General features: G+C 39.5%; 1 protein-coding gene and 1 long non-coding RNA gene across 2 annotated transcripts in view; both read right to left on the bottom strand.

The window, feature by feature from the left end:
- The window catches only part of myo1d (myosin 1D), a 133,609-nt gene that overhangs the window by 111,773 nt on the left and 514 nt on the right, over window positions 1–21,322 (bottom strand). The window lies entirely within an intron of this gene.
- Window positions 332–21,317, bottom strand: LOC146512301 (uncharacterized). Its single transcript, XR_014875626.1, has 2 exons — window positions 5,321–21,317; window positions 332–4,145 (listed from the first exon to the last, which is right to left on the bottom strand). It is a non-coding gene; the product is annotated as an uncharacterized LOC146512301 (long non-coding RNA).

The following is a 21,322-nucleotide window of genomic DNA, read 5'->3' as shown; positions in this document are numbered from 1 at the left end:
CATATCGCCCAGCCCTTTTAGATTGATAGTCTGGCAATGATTTCAATGATTTTCATTGAAATAATAAAGATTAACAAAACTTTTTTTGGAAACATATGTTAAAAAAAAAAAAAAAAAAACTACAATGCAATGCCTTTACTATTCAAAATGCATAGTTTTCATGTATTTAGAAGACAACAAGATATAATTCTTATTATATTTTTTATACAGCTCATTTACTGTATTACTCTAGAGTAGAGATGGCACGATACCACTTTTTTATGTCCGATACCGATACCGATATCATAAATTTGGATATCTGCCAATACCGATATGAATCCGATATAGTGTGTTTTTTAATCAATAAAACGTTTTTTTAATATCTTGCTGCATTTTGTATAAGTTTATACTCAAGTTTAAATAAATAACAACACTAAAGCTATTCTGTTATACCTGTATGTAAAAAATACACTGCGCCCAAAATATTTCATAGTTCAGCAACACTGATCAATCTAATAAACTTAAACCTGCTCCATCCTCCCTATTCTGGTATTTTAAAGAGTACTTAGCAGAAATATTAAGCAACCTAACTAATAGGGTTGCAAACTCTCAGGAATAAACAAACAAACCATCCTCCAGCTCATGATGCTTAATCGATGTAATCAAATTTAATTTGATGCAGGGGGGAAAATGCACAGAAATAAATTATTTTTCAAGAATAATTAAATAGATTCAACATCTTTCTTCAACAGAATTGCAGACTGCACAGATGGTATCTTCCCAAAGGAAAAAGTACTATAGCTTACTAGGGTATATTAGACTTAACAGTTACTATATACAGTAATGGACTTCTATAGATTTTACATCAGATTTAAACTTTGGGTGTAAGAGTCAGATAATTATTTATTAAAAGCTAGATATTTTAAATGAGAATAAGAAAGAAAAGTATGTCTTTGTGCCCCCTTTTCCCTGTTAATGCCCTATCGGCCCCCCTGGCTAAACTTTGCTAGATCCGCCCCTGCACAGTTACCAGTCGTCAGCTACGTAGAAAAAGATCCTGGTGTACAAAGTAATATTAAATAAATTCTAACAACAGCTTATCAAGCTTAATAGTGCTGCTGTTGTTCAGCCGCTGGTTTCCTCTGTCTGGTGAGAAGTGGGCCAAAAACAAAGAAGAGAGACGGACTCGCGACAGAAAAGCCGATCAGCTGATCATTAAGCAGTTTCACGATTGAAGTAGCAACAGGAGAGAGAGAGGGAGAGAGAGAGAGGCAGTCGCTCCTAATATCTGTTGTTAAGCTTAACATGGGAACGCTTTACAGACATTCAGAGATGAACTTACACACTTGCTTTACTTCTCTCTGAGATAACTTCCTCGGAGATGAAATGCTGGTTTGCTAGCAAGGCTACAAATACACACAGCCGCTCTATCACGTGATGCATATTGCTGCAACGTGCTACGGTTATGAGCCGAGTTATGCCGTGTAGCAAGTTTTGTGAGGTGCTTTTTTGATATTTAATGGATCGGATTACATTTTTTATTTCTCACCGATATCCGATCCAGTAATTTGGGTCAGTATCTGACCGATACCGATACGTAATATCGGATCGGTCCATCTCTACTCTAGAGTTCTGTATAATCTAATACCAGACACCAGAAACCACAAAAAGCATTATAATTACAACACTGCAGAATCACAATGCTGACACAATTGCAACACTTGTCAACATCGCCCTTTTACAAATCAGTCACACCACATTTTAGACCTCTACAGATTACATTTTCACCAATTACAATAGCAGAAAGGCATTTATGAAATATGAACAAGCTGTGACACCAGCTTAAGGTTTCCCATCTGCACAATGCTTGCTTTATTTGCATGTTACAATATCATGCTGCAGATGTTATTAGCGTGCTCTGTGTTAGACGCTGTTTTGGATGTATCTGTTGTTATGGAGGTTAATATCAATAAGGAAGCTGTTTAAATAATAACTGATGGCTTATGGAGAAGGGTTGGGTTAAATCAATGTGTACCAGCAACGCACTATTAACAGATATTCCAGTGTATTTTGGGGAAGTCTTCTAAAGAGACATTCCCAGATTTCTGTGGAAGCACCCAACAGGTCTGATGTTTTCCCTAATCCACATCCCACCCCTTTGGGATGAACCGCTGACCATATTCACTAATGGATTGGAGCATATCCAGCCACAGGAGTAAATTAGGTTTTTTCTTCTTCAGTTTAAAAACAAACAAACTAGCTGCCAAACATAATAGTTCATGTTAAAGTTGCTCTACCTCTGGCTACCTTTCCCGCGCTCTAACTTTCTGTGCCCTTTTCTTTCACCCACACAATCTTTCTCTCCCTCTCCTGGCTTTTCCCTCTCCCTGAGGCCGCCTGCCTGACTTCCTTCCTCTCCAAAATGGACTAGGATGCCAGTTTCTCTCCACAGAAGAATGGTCTCTTTCTCCACAGCTGCCAAACCTCTGCTGCTGCATTCGCAAACAACCCTAAAAGCATATTATGACTGCTGAGTCAGACGATGAGAGAGGTTAAGTAGTCCTCAACACTTCGATATTGCTGCACATGAACACATTTCATAACACATAAAAGTCTTTGAGCACCATCCCAAATTGCTGATGGGTGTCCAAGACTCTCATTTTGTTTATCAGCATATTTAAAAGGAGATAAGCCTCGGCCCTGTTAATCTTTTTTATGCGCCCTAAAATGGCCTCTGTGTGACATTTGGATTCAAGATGATTGTAAACCAACCTTCCAGTGCAGGAAATTGGCTCTATTAAAAAAAAAGGAAAAGTTTCCATCAGATTAGATTTATCTTTCATCAGTTGCAGTGTCCCATGGAAATAGAAACTAAATACTGGTTTATGGTCATATCTCTAGACCCAAAGAAGCACAAGTACTAAGCAAACAGGAAACAAGAACAGAAAATCCTAAGAATGTAAAACAGCAAGGCACACACTCAGATTAGCTCATTCCTGTGTTTAGATTGACTGACACAGTGTCATAGGTGGCAATGACATACAACACACGTGTCCTGAAAGAGGATCAACCAGAACAAGGTTAGGTAAAAACAAAAACTCAAAAAAAAACCCACAGAAAACTGAAGGTATTCTTTATGATTCAATATATTCAAAACTAATTTTTGCTGTGCATGCATAATATAATGTGTTTATTCTCAGCCAACATGGCCCATCATCGTGTTACTTTTCAGTTACACTAAATATATAAAAGAAATTCTGACATTTGAAGACCAGAGCAAATATTAAAACCACCAGTTAAACCTCCGAGCACATGGAGATTGAATGTCCAGGTTCACAACAATGTCTCTAAGCAGCTAAGCTAACATGCTAGCAACTCCTCCCCTGGCGCTACAGTAAAAGACCTATTGTGCCCTCCACAAGCAGGAGGCTGCTGTGTGCCAGCACCATTGTTTAGACATCAATTGGAGGTCTTTGTCTGAGACGGGGCCTCCATCTCCTACCGCATGGGTCGACACAGCGAGCTGCCCACTTAACTCACATGTGCAATAGCTTCTGGTGGACAATACTTTACGAGATGGGAGGGGTGTATCGGAAATCCCAGCCGGGTCCGCCCAGATGGGAGGTGACAGGGTCTACCACCATAATGACAAATGTGCAGGTATTTTTATAGTGTATTAGACATTATGCTGGTGATGTGTCTGCTGGGGACTAATTGGGTGGAGAAAAACACAGTGTGTATGTGTGGAAAGAGTGAGATGGGAATATGGGAATATGTCTACAGACAGACTGAACTGTGCTTGCTTTTTCCAAAACAGCCTGTATAACAAAAGAGAAGCCACAGTGACACCACCCATTGCTTTCTGATATCCTGTTTTGTTTGGAGCAGGAAGTGACCTCATTTGAACCAGAAGGTGGAGTGTTATCACCTTGGTTAGCAAGATATATTCACAGTATATGGGTGGGTGGTAGAAGGATTAGGTATCAAACCCAACCGTGGTTTTGTAGTAGGATATTTATTCCTTCTGTTAAATTGGGTACTATCAAGGTCTTTGGTCACCGAGTCACTTTTACAGCAAGCTTTAAATGTCCAACTACACAACTGAAGTTTCTTGTTCTACGTTAAATTAATTTCTGGAGGACGCTGTTCATTTTTTACCTCATTGTCTAAAGTCCTCATTTAGAAATAAACAAATAAAATTACCAGGGTTTTAATAGTTTTGCAATTTTCATTAGTTTTTATTTTTATTTAGTTTTGACTTCAGATTTTCAATTTTATATCAGTTTTAATTAGTTTTTACCAATTGTTTGGTAGTTTAGTTTAGTTTTTATTTTTTGAAAATCCTTAGTTTCAGTTTAGTTTTGATTAGTTTCAGTTATAGTTTTAGTTGTGTTTGCAATAATTAAGTGTAACAAAAATCCCAGTTTCATCATATCAGTCATTCTCTTCTGCTCATCCTTGGGTATGTTGCTATTCCAGCTACCATACTGCACCCTGGACAGGTCGCCTGTCTGTCGCAGGGCTAACATGCAGGGACAGACAACTCACATTCCCACCTATGAGTTCTTTAAATAAATAAATAAAGGCAGATGAACAACCATTGATACCAGGCAACTATAAAATGTATATCTTGGCCCCAATGAGACTATTAACTCTTGCAGCACCGGGTGTTCGTAATTTTGGTTCAAGTGAATTGATAAACTTTTTGAAGGTAATTGACTCACACAGTTATGTAGATATCCCCGTCCTGTTGTCTCGGGATGCATCGCGCTGCCTTGCCTGGGGTTAGCTTCTGTTTTCTGGGGATGAGGGTTGAGTGTGCTCCCTTACCTTCTCAAGGTAAGCTAGGTTAGCCTTCTTGTGTGAGCTTTTCAAGTGCACTTTAAGGTTTGTGGGATTTTTTTCCCTTTAGAAATGTCCCCCATAATTTGTCTCTTTCCACTACAAGACACTTGCTTTATCCAAAACACAGTCATATTCAAAGTAATCCCAAATTGGACTCTGGCGCTTTTTCCCGACTTTTCCTGACATGATTCTGCGCGTGGACGGAGCAGCAACACAGACGACTCGACTAACGTGCTGCCACCTGCTGGCATAATGAGACACAGCAAGAAAAAAATCTGGAAACTAAACTTCATTTTCACCCTTGACTCTTGTATGACACGCACACATCAACGAAAACTAAACACATTTTTGCTATAAATTCAGTTCATTTTAGTTAGTTTTGTGAACACTCATTACAGTTTTAGTTAGTTTTCCTTTTTTTGTTTTTATTTTTATTTCCGTTAATGAAAATGTTTTTTCACTTCTAGTTTTCGTTATTTCGTTAGTTTTCGTTAACAATAATAACCTTGAAAATTACACAGTTTTGTGTATTTCATGTGCTTGTTTTTTCAAAAACTGACCTCAGTATTAAGTGTACTGTTTTAATTCATGCAGACTTGGCATGAATTATGACCTTCACATAATCGATCCAGTCTAATACATATGGAAGATTTTACACAACCCTCTGCAGCAATACATGCAGGCAAAAGGATCAAAGATCAAACAAACATGAAGTTATTGATTTAAGCAGTGATTAACAATGTTTGATAAAAACACGATGATAAAAAAAAGTTGCTAAACCCTCATGATAAGTTTTTTTTAAAATATAGGATAAGAAGCTTTAAACGTTCTGCTAAATGAGTCCTAAGTCTGGCTGACACACGTCAACATATCATTGGTACAATAACATAGAAGCAATAAACCACATGAGATGACCTAATTACAAGTGAAGTAGCAGGTAAAGCTGGGTAACTAAAAATAGGTCAGTGCGTGCAGAATCATACATTATTTATATCAATATAATTTAATGTTGCAATACATCACGTGTTTCTTCAGTAAACTGTTATTTTGTGCAGCTCATTTCACCATCAGTCACTGTGCAACAGCAAGGAGGGAGACACTGTGCGGTAATAACACATGTGAATGACTTAAAGCTTGAAGTTATATTTTGATGTTAAAACTACATGACTGACAGCAGACAACACGCTCATTAACTTTGAGAAAACAACAACGTGGGTCATAATGCTTATAAAGAAGTCTCTCTTTAAAGCCACCAGACTCTGCTGGCAAAAACTGTGATTTTTAAGTTTACAGTTGGTTACCAACTGCTGCCTCAGTAAACAAAGGACTCCTGTGTTTTGTAAGGTAAAATTACTGTTAGTGAACTCTGGAGTTTGCTTCCTTGTCAGAAAGAACAGGTAAAGTGGTGAAACCATAAATAAAGCATATACATATAAACCAATATTAATGTCTTTCAGGTGGTTAAAATCTGTTCTGCTGGTAACTGTGTCCACAGCAGTACATGGCTTTGGTTTCTTTCACCTGCTGCTGCTGCTGCTGTGTGCTTAGGGGCGTGGCTTACTGGTATGCACACTTACTGTAGATCAGAAGTGCATTAAAACCCCACTACAAAGAAACTGAACTATTCCTGAGTCATAGAAAGTTGATCTTTAGATTCATATTTATGAATGCTTATACCCTGGTCAGTGCAAGTAACATCACATTTTGCATTTTGAAGTAAATATCAATTTATGTCAAGATATTTTTGTCACTACTGCAAAGCAAAAGTGACAAGTGGCAGTTATTCAGACAGTGAATAGAAGCATAGGCAGAACCTTTCTTTGAGCAAACACCGCAGGGAAACGCAGATAAATATTATTACTGTGTCCACCACAATGCCAGTGCCAATGCCAGTGTCAGACTGGCATTGTGGGTTTCAATTTCCCTTCCAATAGTAAAACATTACACACTACACAAACAAAGAGTAATCTAATCATTCAACATGCTCATGATTCACTGTGAGGTTGTATAGTCAGGACTGACACAGAGGGCGAGTTTATTCAGCAAAAAGCCCAGAAGAGACCCGTTTTCCCCACCTAGGTTTATAAATATCAGAAGAAGAGAGGAGAGGAGAGGAGAGAAGAAGAGAAACTCAATCAGTTGGAGCGTGTTAGCTGAGATAAAGGGCTGCCTGATCCATCTGTTCCACTCTGATTTAGAAGGATTTAAATGACACACAGGACAGAGATTAGAGAACCTTATGGGCCATAATAGCCTCCCAGAAATGTTATTTATAGGAGCACTGAAGCTGAATCAGATATCAGTTTGGTCAGGTTATCTGTCTATTTTATAAACAGGTAAAAATTTAAATAAGGGATTAAAGTAAGACATTGGGCAGTACATATTTCTGCAGGTGTAATAATACGACTCTCTTTACATCCTCTCTCACTTCCTCCCATCATCCATCTTTCTGTCTGCCCAGCTGTGAAAGGAAGTGTGGCTAAACTGGTCTGACCTGTAGTCGTGTGATCTCCTTCCAAAGAGGTCTCTTCTAAGGGCTGCCAGGAAATGGGAGAATCAGAGAGGAAAAAAAGAGGAGGAGGAGATGGAGAAGAGCTGAAGAGAAAAAGGGAGTAGGAAGATGATCTTTGCTGATGACTACTTCATGGCCTGACTTTCAACTAAATTATTATTTAATGATTAATGTTGCTAAAATTCAATGTGATCACAAGCCACTAGCAATGCACACCCATCTGCAGACACGTCAACACCAGTCCTAACCAAAAACACAGACAGGGTTGAAGGCTAAGTCGAATGGAAGAATACATTTAAAATTTCAATTTTGAGAAAAATTATGATTTCACTCTATATACTGCTTCTTGATTTTATTTTTAACATAATATTGTTAATCAATTTTATACCGATGACCCCCCCCCCCCCCCCCCCCATATATCACACTGAAATTTAAACAATAATCCATCTGATCTTGGTTTTTAGAACCATTTTTATTTTTATTTTTATCTCATATTTAAAGACAAGACAAAACGTCCCTCATGCTTTTACTAGGTTCAGATTGGACAACTGCAGTTATCATATAGGAGTGGGCATCTCATCGCCATTTCTGCTGGCTGAAATGCTCCAGTTCGGCAGACTGGTAAGCATAAATATGAATTCATTTTAACTTCACAGGGTTAAAAAAACAACAATGCACTGGTCACCTAAATTGACCATAGATGTGAATGTGAGTATGAACCAAAAGCTGTTAGTCATGTGATCAAGACTGGGCTTTCTTATAATCCGCTCCTAAACCTCGATTTGACGGTATCAGAGTGTAACCATCACAGTGTTTCACTACACAATAGGGCTGTGCGATATGACCAAAATCTCATATCCCGATATAAGAATTCTATCGTCCCGATAACGATATAAATCACAAAAATGTAACATTTTCTGTAAATTCTGTGAATCTCAGCTCGACTTGCGTGAAGTGTTTCCAGCTGCGCGTCATGTAGCTGGAGTCGAGTGTTTTAACCGATGCATGAAACGATACATTTTTAGACATAAGTTGTAACAGCCGCCGTTTTCTTTGTATTTATTACACGGCGTGCTGCGGGGAAAAGCCTGTTCTAACGTTTGAGTCTAAGGTCTATTTTTTAGCACCTGGCGGCTCTTTTTTAATTCTCATCCGTAAATAATCTGCTATTTCACGTGACTCCGTTTATTTTGAAAAGTCTCAACAGGATCTTGAGCTTTATTGTGAAAGGTTTATGTGGAACATAAACAAGCGGACACGCGACGCTGTTACCGTCGTTGTTGCTAACGACAACGCATAAAAACAGGCGCTTGTCCGTCAGTAGTGTGGTTATATTAAATATAAGAGAAATAGAGAACTTTAATTAATATAGCCACTACAGTGACCATCAAAACGATGAAAAAAATATTGCCATAAACAGTTTATTTTGCGACACCACGAAACAAACATAGCGTAAAATGAAACGATAGACGTTTTTATATCGTCATCCGATATATCGAACAGCCCTACTACACGATGAGGTTGAATCTGCCTACAGGCATCCGTCTGCTTCTTCTTGATTCCACCTTGTCTCAATGAGACATGAGCAGATCAACACACATTTACCCTTAAACAGACAGAGACCGATGTTTTTTCACTCTAACATGGTACTCTGTCGCCCCTCTAAATACCAGGACAAACTTTTGCCACACAGGTCTACAACCCTACTGCACATATACACATATGACAAGTTTCCCTCAGATGTGAATTACAGAGCAAAGCTGAGCACAACCGCTGTCTCCAATCTTGTTTGGGTGGGTCTTTTTTATGGTTAACTTGGGGAGGAGTACAAGCAAATTATAACATTTTCTCACCAACAAGCACACCCCATCTTCCCAGAAAAGGAATAAACTAAGGAAAGAATTTGGAGGTAAATGTGACTCAAATAACGAGAGGAAAAAAGCCTTCAACAAATCACCCTGAAGCAGCTCACAGTGATGCCGTTATAACATTTTATATGATTTTCTGTCTCTACTTAGCACTCATACAGAGACTTGTTGCAGGATCAGCATTTTAACTCCTAAAGTTCAAATAAAGCAGGCGAGGAATTCATGTTAAAAATTAGACCAGTGAAGCTTAAACACACTTGCAACGAAGAAGTGGGTGTCCGAACTGTGCCCTACATCTGATGGTGCAATCTGTGGCCCACATCAGGTTGAGCCGAGATACTCTGTGTTGTCATCATTGTGAGTGTGACTTCAGGGTCACCGTAGGAATTATGAAGGGCAGGGAGATAATCTGTGTCTGTTCCACTTTTAAACTCAGTGTTCATTACCACCACTGCTCGTGTTTAGAATCACAGCAGCCTGCTTTAATGCTGTGTAAGGGAAGACCTTATCTTCTCTTAAAAAGCCATAACAAAAACCATGCTGCTTATTTTAGCTTTTCTGCTTCTCCCCATAAGTGTAGATCTGAAACAATTAGTATTCATTTTTATATTAAACAACTACATATCTTTTTCCAGCAAATATGCCAAATGGGCCAAACTTTTAATGGTTCCAGGTTTTCTTATGCAAGGATTTTAAACTTGTTAATAGCACTGTACATCTATGTGTGGGTCACGGAATAAAAGTCTTCTGAAGATGTAAGATATGTCTTGATGCATGCTCAAATCAGCCACGTAAGGAAAGCCCAAAAAGTTGATTCTGTTCATCTGGACGTAGGTTTTCATTGAAATGTTTCTTTCACTCACAACGCTATGTCTAGATGAACTTTTTGGGCTTTCCTTACGTGGCTGATTAGATCCACCTATTCCTCCACTCCCTCTCGCTGATCAAACACAGCAAATAAACTCTTTCTTTAAACAGCAACATCCTAAATTGATTTACTAATAGTAAATTTTCCTCACTCTTGTTTTACAAGACCACCAAAAAGCTAAAATACCATTTGATCTCGTTCACAGAAGATCTTGATCATTGGTCAATGTAGCTGCAGCTGGTGATGGTGTCTACTGCTCTGCTTTAGAGATCTTTTGCAAGCTTTAACATCATTTTAACCAGAACCTTGCAGCAGGTGGAGAGCTGGTCGTGTGCTGTTATGAGGCTGCAAAGCAAAATGAAGACTACTGCCAACATTTGCAGGATGCAGGAGTTCATCCGGAGGATGACAGACTTATTAGAGAGCAGCTGCTCAGTTATTTGTGTCAAAGTACTTGGCAAATGAAATATTTGCAGAAGACAACATTATAAACAGAAGTATTTATTAATTCAATTAGACCCCCCCCCCCCCCCTCCATCCATCCCACACAAGAAATAAAGTCTAAATCTGTTGAAACACTGAATGTGATCTCAAGTATAACTGTCCAGCGCTCAAGGACAGCCATTGTTTCAGTGCCCAATACAGACCAGCTATAATAATCTAAGTTTGTCTGGCAAATATCAGTGCCTTTTTTATTCTGCTACCCACCAGAAATGTGTTCAAAGTGCTGCTCTACCCCACTTTGCTCTCCTCTGCTCCATTCTTTTATGTACTGTGCCACAGAAGTTTTCTTCACGGTCTGCAGCCATCAGACATCTGGGCTGTGCATTAGGGGATTTTCCGCTGCTTTGTAAAGCCTGCTTAGTCTGGGAGCTGCTGTTTAGCACTATCTTTAGGAGACACAGCCCGTCAACATATAACCCATCCACCCTCCCACAGGCCCACATCAAATGGTTCCAAGCTACTGGCACAGTTTCCTCCAACAATAGGCTTTTATAAAGGACTTTTCACTCTCTTTATCCCCCGGGATCAAAAAATCTGGAATTTTTTACTGTCTAAAATAAATACAAGAAACTAGGCAACATCTTTTAACAGTTACATCAGCACATAAACAAAAGACTGACCAAAGCTTATGTCATCTTACAATGAATGGGTCTGGTATGAACACAGACACTGTCACGCTTTTTGTCCTCTAATGATGTCATGTCTATCTAAAAGTTAACGATTTAATGATATCGAATTAGAATGATGCAGACACCCCATTTGTCAAAATAATAACAAGCCAAAAATCCACATAAAGATGATGGAACTGGATGTTGTGTATCACAGAGAGAAGAGTCTATGGTCATCTCTAAATCAGTGGTGTCAAACATAAGGCCCAGGGAACAGAATCGGTTTGCCAGAGACTTCAATTTGGCCCAATGGAAGGAGTACCTAGACTGGACTTTTAACTGTATTTTCAATGAGCTAGCAGAACTTTCTGTAATTTAGCACATTTATCATGTAGAAAACAGATGTTGCTGAAACTGCACTTCTTTTTCTGATATTAAGACTTGTCTGGGATTAAATGCTTAATTAAATGTCTTTGCACTGTCAGAAAGAGGAGTTTTACTCATCTGGATCAAATTTGCTCTAAAGGAATCAAGGGGACACAAAATCCTATTGTTTCGCCAAATACCAATTTCCAAATGAATAATAAACTTGTGAGAAAGTTAAAAACTCTATATTAGATTTCAGTTCTGTTTGTATTTTGGACAGCTGGATAATTTGACTGTGCCACTTTGGAAAAGCATGAGCACATGTTTGAAAACATTGTTTGCATAGACCTTTTTTATATAGCAGACTCTGGCACAGAACAGGAAAAACACTGGTATAACTGATACGCTGACATCTGCTTTCATTTAAGTGACCCACTTCCAGGCTTCCTGTATTACGGATTCCGAGTAGCTAAGTGGGACCCCCGATGGACCTGAGCCAATGTTAATGGGATTTGTTTTACCTGTGCTTTACTGACAAATCAGACAGTCTGACAAGTCACACTGAAAGAAGCGTAACTAAACAGCTGAAATAAGAAAACTAAGGATAATACTACTGAAAAGATACAACAAGTGATACTGACACTGATTCTAGTAAGTAATATAACTCACAATTTCTATTGTGCACACTTCACTATGTGCACTTTTCACATAGGTAAAAACGACATTTCCATATTTTCATTTGCATAAAGTATACAGGTATTATCGCTGTTTTGCTAGCTGTTTAGAGGAAATTATTAAAGCACAATTCATAAAACTGTCACACAAGAGGTACACGTCTTATAAAAGAATCTTCTGTGAGGAGCTGCAACAGGCAGATTAACAGACAAAGCCTTAAGGCCAAGCTACACAAAGTTCCCATGAGGGTAGCAGGCCTGCACACTTAGGGGAAATGGGAGCCATGTGTAAACAGCCTGGCTGGAGATCAGGTGGCCGACCCTCCTTTCTTTGTTGAATGTGATCACAGCTATCTGCCCCGCCCCTTTATTCACACACAATATACCATACCAAAGTTAAGCTGCCACTGCAGCATGTGCAGTATTTGAGTAGAAGACTTTGAAGGCCTTGAGGGCCTGTTAATATAGAAGAAATAAGGGAGCAGTGGTGGTAGTGGTTGAGTTTTTGAGTCTGGCTGCTTTCCTGACACAGAACCCGTTTACGCTTTAACACACTGGCCAGCAGCGGCTGATGTAAAAATCACAGTGGGCTTTGGCTATGAAAATGGATGACTGGATGGATTTTTGAAGAAACAGAGCGAGAAGAAAAAAACTGAGAAATGATCCAACCCAAAAGAACCAGACATTACTCAACACGCTATTTCAGGAAAGTACTATGATTTTTATCAGGGCTAAAAGGGCAGCATGGAAGAGCACAAAAACAGACAGATGGGACAAAAACTAACAGAGGAGGAGACAGAGGAGGCAAGAAAAGGACAGAAATAGATGAAACGGGATTAGTTGTTATGCTAAAGCTGAAATAATTAACTAAATAACAGAAATTCTAGCTTTGTTTTCCTTAAATTATTCTGGGAACTTTTCATCTATGCAGAGATTTCAGTCGGGTGAGTTCAGATATACTAATGTAAAAGCTGTTTTAACTTACTTAAACCCCTTTAATGTGAATTTTCACTTTTATGGCACATCTTTGGCAACTGATTACCAACTGGGAGAAATAAGAACACAAAGTTTCAAAGTGCACAGTCTGAAAAATGGTTCCTATGAAGCTTTTGAAAGAGAAAAATGCTGACAGTAAATAATCCGCCTACATGTACTCCTTCACTTAGGAGCAGCAAAGTGATGTGAGGTGCTGGCTGTGAAAGTGAGTAAGCTGTTCCACCCCCACTGTGGCTCAAAGCACAGCTCCAACAGGTGGACAAGAGAACAATACAACAAAGGAGGAGGCAGGGGACGACATCATCGCTACCTTGGACACACAATGTGCACAAAAGACAACGCGTACATACCCAAAACCACAAACGCGCATAAATAACCAAAAGACTAACACTCCTTATCTGGGATCGCTAAGCTCTACGTCATGTTAGCGGACTTGAAGTGAACGAGATTCAGACAGGAGATAAGAGTCCTGTGTGTAGACTGGAGAATGAGGGTACTGGGAATTTTGTCAGGGCATTATGTTGCACAGACAGGTTGTGGTTGCTTGTTGCATCATCAGCCAGACAGTTTACATGTGATGCCTGACAAATTTAAACCCTAAAGGGCAAGTCAAATTTCAATTATTTTATTCATAGGTGAATTGATAATGGATATGTTAGTGTTTATTTGTGTATAGGTGTGCATTAAGATGTTTTTGGTAGCTGTTATTATTCCCTCTATAGATATTGGCCATAAAATCCCAAATGAATCATTTTGCATCTTAAATGTGCTGAAGAAAATGTGTCAGCTAATCATCTGGAACCAGAGGAAAAAAACATCTTATAATAACCAAAACGTTTTAAGCTATCTAATGATTTTTTTCAACTCTGAAATCTAAAGTGTCAAATTACATGAACTGAGTTGAATTGTGTAAGTTTTTCTACACACACGAGGTGGACTTTGTTATGCATTTCCTCACTTCAGGAAGAAGCTGCTTTATAGTCAGTATGCACAGAGGGAACAGTCTGCAGATTCCTTGCATAATATTCAGAAAACCATTGTTAATAATGACACCCATTAAAGACACTGCATACCTGAGTAGAAGGCCCAATAAAACCAAAGTTAATTTGGATCTAATGAAGCCACCAACAGCAGATACACAGAAAAATGGAAAAGATGCAGCAAGAAAAATGGAAACTGTGACACAACAGCACTAAAATAAAGACAAAACCTGGTCCTAGAAACACTATACTTGGGCTAGCGTCCTGCTGCTGACCCCGCCTGCCATCTCACGAGTCCACAAATGAGACGTCTCTGAGAGTCGCTGAACCTATTTTGGAGGGAAATAAAGCTACACAAGCACAGCCCCTGTTTATGTAAGGATGGTAATGTGTTTCAGATTATAGGCGGTTGTATGGAAATTCTTGTGGTGAGACTGGACTTTTCACTGCTGGATTGCAGGGGAGCAGGCCGACGAGGCATTTCTCAAACAGCCTTCTATGAATCTGTCAGCTCGGCGAAGGCTCGTTTTCTTAGTAAGAAATCTCGCAGGAAGATAGGCAGTGTGAGGGACTGAAGCAACTTTGGAGTTTGCAATAAAGAGCAAACAGTTTCAATGTTTAGCTACTGCAACATAAAGGAAACAGATGTTAATCACACAACGAGCCTGTCGTCTCCCTCAGATCTTGTACCATTAACGCCAACGATTGTAACTGACGTCATATACATTTCTGTGCTTGCTGCTGCTGGCCCTCCATTTCCAAAAGCACACTATCTTAGGATTCATCTAAAGACATTTCTCTTCCATTGACTGAAAAACCACTGGGAGGAAAAAACTTTAATATGCGGGTTGGGATTAAATATTCTTACAGTCATCTGCTGCACACTATCACCGTTTTCATCTTTGCTGTGGGGCTAGAGAGCATGTGAGCCAGGACAGTGTTGTGCACATGGACTTTGGTTTTATTGCAGAGGAATGAACAAAGGCACAAAAGCAGCAAATAAAGACGGATTTAGTTGAGGAAAGGCCTTAAGCTTAATATGTTCCAGATGCCAATGCATTTAAATTGAAAGACCCCCCCCCCCCCCACACACACAAAAAAAACAACATATAAACACATAGTGGGTCTTTAGTGTCACCGGTCCTCCGAGACCATATCTTACAAGAGTGGGAGACACTAGGTTTCCTACGCTAGGTTTGATCTCTTATTTTTTTTGCAGCACAAAAACAGAGAAGGTTGTCTCATTTAACATCACCCCTCTTTTAATGTACCTGCAGTTGGAGCAGTTAAAACAGGAGGAGCATTGTTCCTTTTACAGCAATTCAAAGCAATTTACCAAGCAATTCTATGTTTAAATACAGGAAATGCCACAATGGAGTGACAACTGCAACCTAGCTATGCTACCTGAGAACAAAATTGAATCTCATATGTACAGCATATGCCCGTCTGCACACAAAATTCTTTACTGAGCTGGGAAGAGGCTGTAGGAATCAATGAAATGTGAGGAGCAAAGGCAGGGGAAATGCCAGCTTTCCTGCTTTGCCGGCCTGCTCCACATTATTGTAGACTTCCCGTTCAAAGTCCTGTTTAACTCCGCATAGATAGGTTCAAGGGTCAAATCACTCAGAGCAGTCAAACAAACAGAAGCCTTCAGACGTTCAGAACAATATTTTGCTTGTGTAGAAGTCCTGATAATATTATCATACTTAGCCCAGTAGAAAGAAAACCTACAAAGATGGTTAGGATTAAAGCAAACAGCCCATTTCCCATCATGTTCCTCTCATCCAATTTTCATTCATCTGGACATCAATTAAAAACCTGCCTTCATCTGTTAGTGTGACGATCTGGAAGATCAGACACTTATTTATAAGACTGATGTACAATAAAAATACCCCCATGTTTATTTGGGAAACACAGGGGTTCAGACAATGCTGCCTTATAAAGACATTTAGTGGCAGAAAAACTTGCCTGGTTGAAGGGATATACACAAGAGCTGTGAGTTCGCAGGATGTCAGATCTAAAGGACAAAGTGATCACTAAATACTGCTATAACTGTTTTCCCAATATTTTGCTTTATTTAGTCAATTTAAGGTATAAAATCACATTTACTGTCATCAGTAAACATGAGTTTAAATTAGGAGAGATTACTCACAGTTATAAAAATAATCATATATAGGTTCTGCTGAACAGTTTTGAGCATATCTGCTTAATGTCGATGTGCAAAGTTCTCAAGACCATACAGCTATCTGGCATTATTCTCCTACCATCTCTACAAAAAGACTTTGGGCAACTGCTGGGCTCTATTTTGAGACTGGGAGGCTCTCTGGAACAGGCCACACAGTTCAACCTCAAGTCAAACAAAGTAAATGTCAACTTGAACAACCATTTCTGGCCACAGTGAGGGAACACAAGCAATCTTTTCCAAATCATGCCTTACATGCATGCAGCCACCGGGGAACTTGATTACCTTCCCAACATGGCAGGCTTTTAACAACACTAGCAGAAATCCCATATAGAGCGGAGTAATTGAGTCGGTTAGTCAAACTTGGCCAACTGGGGAGTCACTAAATGAGGACTGGCTCCACACCAAAGCTTGGCTTTTGACCCACTTTAAATAAAAATATTTGGGGATTTTCACAACTTTTGGAAGAGTGAACAATGTGAGCTTCTCAGTAAGAGCGCCTGAGGAACCACCTGGAAAATGTTATGTTAGCTCTTCCAGCACCTGTAAATAACTTCAAATAAATGCATTCAGTTTAGTGGCTCTGAAGCTAAATTTCAGTGTGTTACACTATAATATGACGCTCAGCTCCCACACACGGTGTAAAACACACCCATGAGAGATGTGCAAAAGGGCTGCAGCACTGCTCACTTTGGATGAGAGAACTGGAGACAGCCTAAACACACTCACACATGTGCCCATGAATGCATGCATGCACCCTCAGACTAGGGGAAAAGGAGCAAAAAGGAAGCACTCCTTGCTGGTCACACCCTCTACAAATAACAATCTGCACACGCCACCTCTGGACCGAGCTGTCTAGCTGGAGGGAAAACAAACAGACAGAAAAGAGGACAGAGTCGGGAAAAAGAGGCCCGGTGTTGTCTGGATCCTTGCAGGTTTCTTGCCTGTCTGCCAAGGCTACTGTTCACACCACAGAAGCTGATCTAATTTTAAAAGTATGTTAGTAAAAGCTTTGTTAACGAGAACGCCAATGTCCTCTATAAACATGTACACTCGTGCATCTGGCACTCTCTCCTCTCAGACATCTTTGATTGATCGTAAACAGCAAACTGTACACTAAAAAAAAGAGCAGTCCAAATGCATTTAACAACAAAAGCTCTGAAATATATTAATTAATGAAATTAATCACAATTCCAATTCCTGATTTTAATATATCCCCTAAATATATTCCTTCTAATGATGGTGTTCAAGTAACTCTAAAAGCCCCAGTTTTCTGAGCATGGATTTAAGCTTGAATATTGGCACATTGTAACAAATGTTTATGCGGAGTAAAACATGAGGAAAAGCTGGCAGGAGGTACTGAGAGGGAGAAGAAAGACTTTAAGGTACCACTAATACTTAGCACCAAGTGATTCTGGCTGCAATCCACTTCTTTTAAGCAGGTACGTGCATCTAACAGTTCTCGTCATTATCACCAGCCCCACCCTCCACGGGCGGAAAAGGAATCACAAACATTTTGGTGTGGTCCACATTCCTGAATATCTTGCTCTGCTTGGTCATATAAGGAAAACCACACAGCCAACTGACTGCCAGTAGAAAAAGACCTTGGAAAGTGCAACCTTAAAATCCTTCAAATATTTACTCTACAAGTCACTGCTGGCAGTATGTCTACTAATAACTTAACTTGTATGTTGTTTAATGAAGACCTTCACATTCACAGCAGCAAAACACTTTACGCTTTTGCAAAACTCGCTACACTACAGATGACAGGTTAAACAATGAGTGCAGTGGCTCTGTTATACGTTCCCTAAGAAGGAAGGAGGGACGCTGTAAGTCAAAACAAAGCTGCTCTAAGTGATCACTTAATTCTTGATGAAACAGTTTACCCCTAGTGTAAACCGTCTCTTCAAGATGACAAAGGCAACATCAAGACTCAGGGGATGATGTCAAACATAGTCTATGGCCTTCATTGTCACCAGGTTACAAACCCACAAACCATACTTTGGATATTTTAGGCTTAAATGATAGTCGCCGGTCTCATTATCATCATAAGAAATACCTTTTGGATTGTGATTCATGCTGCACTTGGAGAATCAATCTCAAGGAGCACAGAAGTTGTCAGTATGTAATATTGTGACCCAATAACTACTAAAACACTTTATTTGATTAAGTTTGTAACATCGGCACAAAGTGAAATGTTACTTCTCTGTATTATTTTGTAACTAATTTTAAAGCATTTTTCCTGTCTTCAGATCCTTTGTTGTTCTCTCATTAGGTGTTTTTCCCCTGAACATCAATAAAGTCTTATCTTGATGTGACTCACACTATATGGACAAAAGTGTTGGTCCATTTATAGAATAAATGTTTTAATACATCTCATTATGACGTCCGAATCTATAAGTATCAATATGGAGTTGGTCCAAGCTTTGTAGCTATAACAGCAGATACTGTTGGACAAGCGGCCCAGGCTTCAAACTGTGTTCTAGTTCATTCCAAAGATGTTGGATGGCGTTGAGGTCGGGGCTATGCATGAGCCACTCAGGTTCTCGCACACCAGACTCATCCAACCACGCCCTTATGGACCTTGCTTGTGCACTAGGGTATGGTCAGGATGCAATGGAAATTTGTCTTCCTCAAACTGCATACAATTGGCCAAAACTCCAGAAAAACAACTCCGTAGCATCGTCCCTCCTCCACCAAACCTTAAGTGTGGCACAGTTGGAGAGTTAATGTTCTCCTGGTATTCTCCAAAGCAAGTCTCATCCATCAGATTTGCAGACAGATAAACATGATTTTCCCTCCACAGAACACATTTTCACTACTCCAAAGTCCAGTGGTGCTTTACAGCAATCCATCCTGCACTTGGCATTGTGTTTGGTGATGTAAGGCGTGCATGCTGCTCCTCAACCATGGAAACCCATGTCCTGAAACTCCAGGCATGCTGTGTTTGTGCTGATATTCATGACAGAAGAGGTTCAACCCTTTGAAGCCATGTGACTGAGTACAGCAACTTTACAGGGTCTAACTGTATGTGGCTGAGTTGCTGTGGGTCCCAAACACTTCCACTTTGAAGTCATATTGCTTACAGTTCAAAAAATGACTCATTGCAGCAATCTAATCCTAACAAAAACAGGTGAGCTCTTTAGAATCAGCTCACTCTTTCACAAATATTTGTAAAGGGAGAATGTGTGGCTAGGAGCTACATCTTATACACCTGTGCCAAACGGACTGAAAACACCTAAAGTCAAAGAATAAGTGGTATGGTCTAAAACTTTCATCCATATAGTGATACTAATAAAGCACATGTGCTAAGTAGAGAAAGTGAAACTAGTGACTAAACATCTTGCCAGGTTTTTGTCCTGTTTATTTATTTATTTTTGATTACATCCCTACATTCATTTTTCAATATTCTTTAAATCTTTATTTAATTAGGAAGTGATGCTCCTGGGAAAACAAATCTCTGTTGCAAGAGTCTCCTGGCCAAAGATAGGCAGGACAACCCAAGCATATTGTTTGAGTCAACTTCCATTGCTAGTTTGAATTGTGCAACTTAAGCCAACACACAGTTCTGACACTGACATTTTTTTTCAGCACATATCCTCTTATTTGCTTTTGACCATTTATGGACCATGTTTCTTCACACGCCAGCTTACTGCCAATACTGTTATTAATTGTTCCAGCTGTAAATTTACATTTATTGAAATACATAACTGAAGCACAATTTTAATATACTTGCACTTTAAGTATCTCTGTGTTTTGCTACTGTCTATGTCCACTCCTCTACATTTGAATGCAAATATTGTACTTATTAGCACTCCACACCATGTATTTTAAACCTTTTGGTTCTGATGCAAATTTAATAAACTGTGCTGCACCATTACAGCTAAAGCTACCCAGCAGTATAAAACCAGTTAAACCAATCATCTCAAGTTCCAATATTTAACCGATAAACACAGTAATCATTTTTTTATTATATTATGTGCATGATTTTGCCAAACTTTCACTTCAGGTTATTTGCGTATATTATCCTAAAAAGTTATAATCCTATTTAACAAAGTTAAGTAAAAGGTCTAACTTTTTATTTTATTAATTTATAAAACAGTTATTAAATACAAAATAATTTTCAGGCTCTTGTGCAGCACCACTGTTCATGTATTAGCCATCTAATTCATCTGTATTAGCCCAAAGGGCTGAACTTGTACCTCAAAATTGTAGCCAGTGTTTCCTGTGAAGTATTTTTCTGATCAAATATTCTGATTTTCTGTGTGCCCCCTGCTTTGTTCTAAGTTCCCCCAGTACCACACCATTAAAAACACACCAACACACCAAGACCTCACAAACTGACATTGGGGATCAGCTTCCACTTTCATCACAGATGGCAGAGGTGAGGAAAGGAGAAGAAGAAACTGAACTCCAAGCCACAGCCCATCTGAAACGTAATGTTACCCCCACGCTGCAAGGCGTGCCTGACATCATGCTTGACACAGAGCCACTGACAACACAGCTGATAGAAACCGGTCTGGAGGAGAATCCGTTCAAACCGGAGTTGTGTGCATGTCTGTGTGTGGAGGCTGGGTGGAGTTTCACTCAAAATATTTCAAAGCGAATTACCGGTTTGATCCGAAAGCAGGCAAAGTTGTGAAAAGCGCGACAGCAACCAAACACTTTAAACAAGCTGGCCATCCCATCATTCACATGTGAAAGTGACGTATCGAAAACAGGTGATGGCAGAGATTATAGCCGCTTGACAAGTTCTCTTCATTCAGCAAGAATGAGCTTGTAACACCTGTTGAATGACAAACAGCAAACATTTTGGCTAAAAATGCTGTTAGCAGGTACCGTGTTCGCTCTAAATCTCCACTCTCCCGAGCGTGAGTGCTTATTAGACACTCCTGCGGATTTACAAAGGTGAACGACCGCAGCCGTGCAGGGCTGGCTTA

Source organism: Neolamprologus multifasciatus, chromosome 8, assembly GCF_963576455.1.
Source record: "Neolamprologus multifasciatus chromosome 8, fNeoMul1.2, whole genome shotgun sequence".
Taxonomy (NCBI): domain Eukaryota; kingdom Metazoa; phylum Chordata; class Actinopteri; order Cichliformes; family Cichlidae; genus Neolamprologus; species Neolamprologus multifasciatus.
The sequence above is the reverse complement of the archived record's forward strand: the minus strand, read 5'-3'. Positions and strand labels throughout refer to the sequence as shown.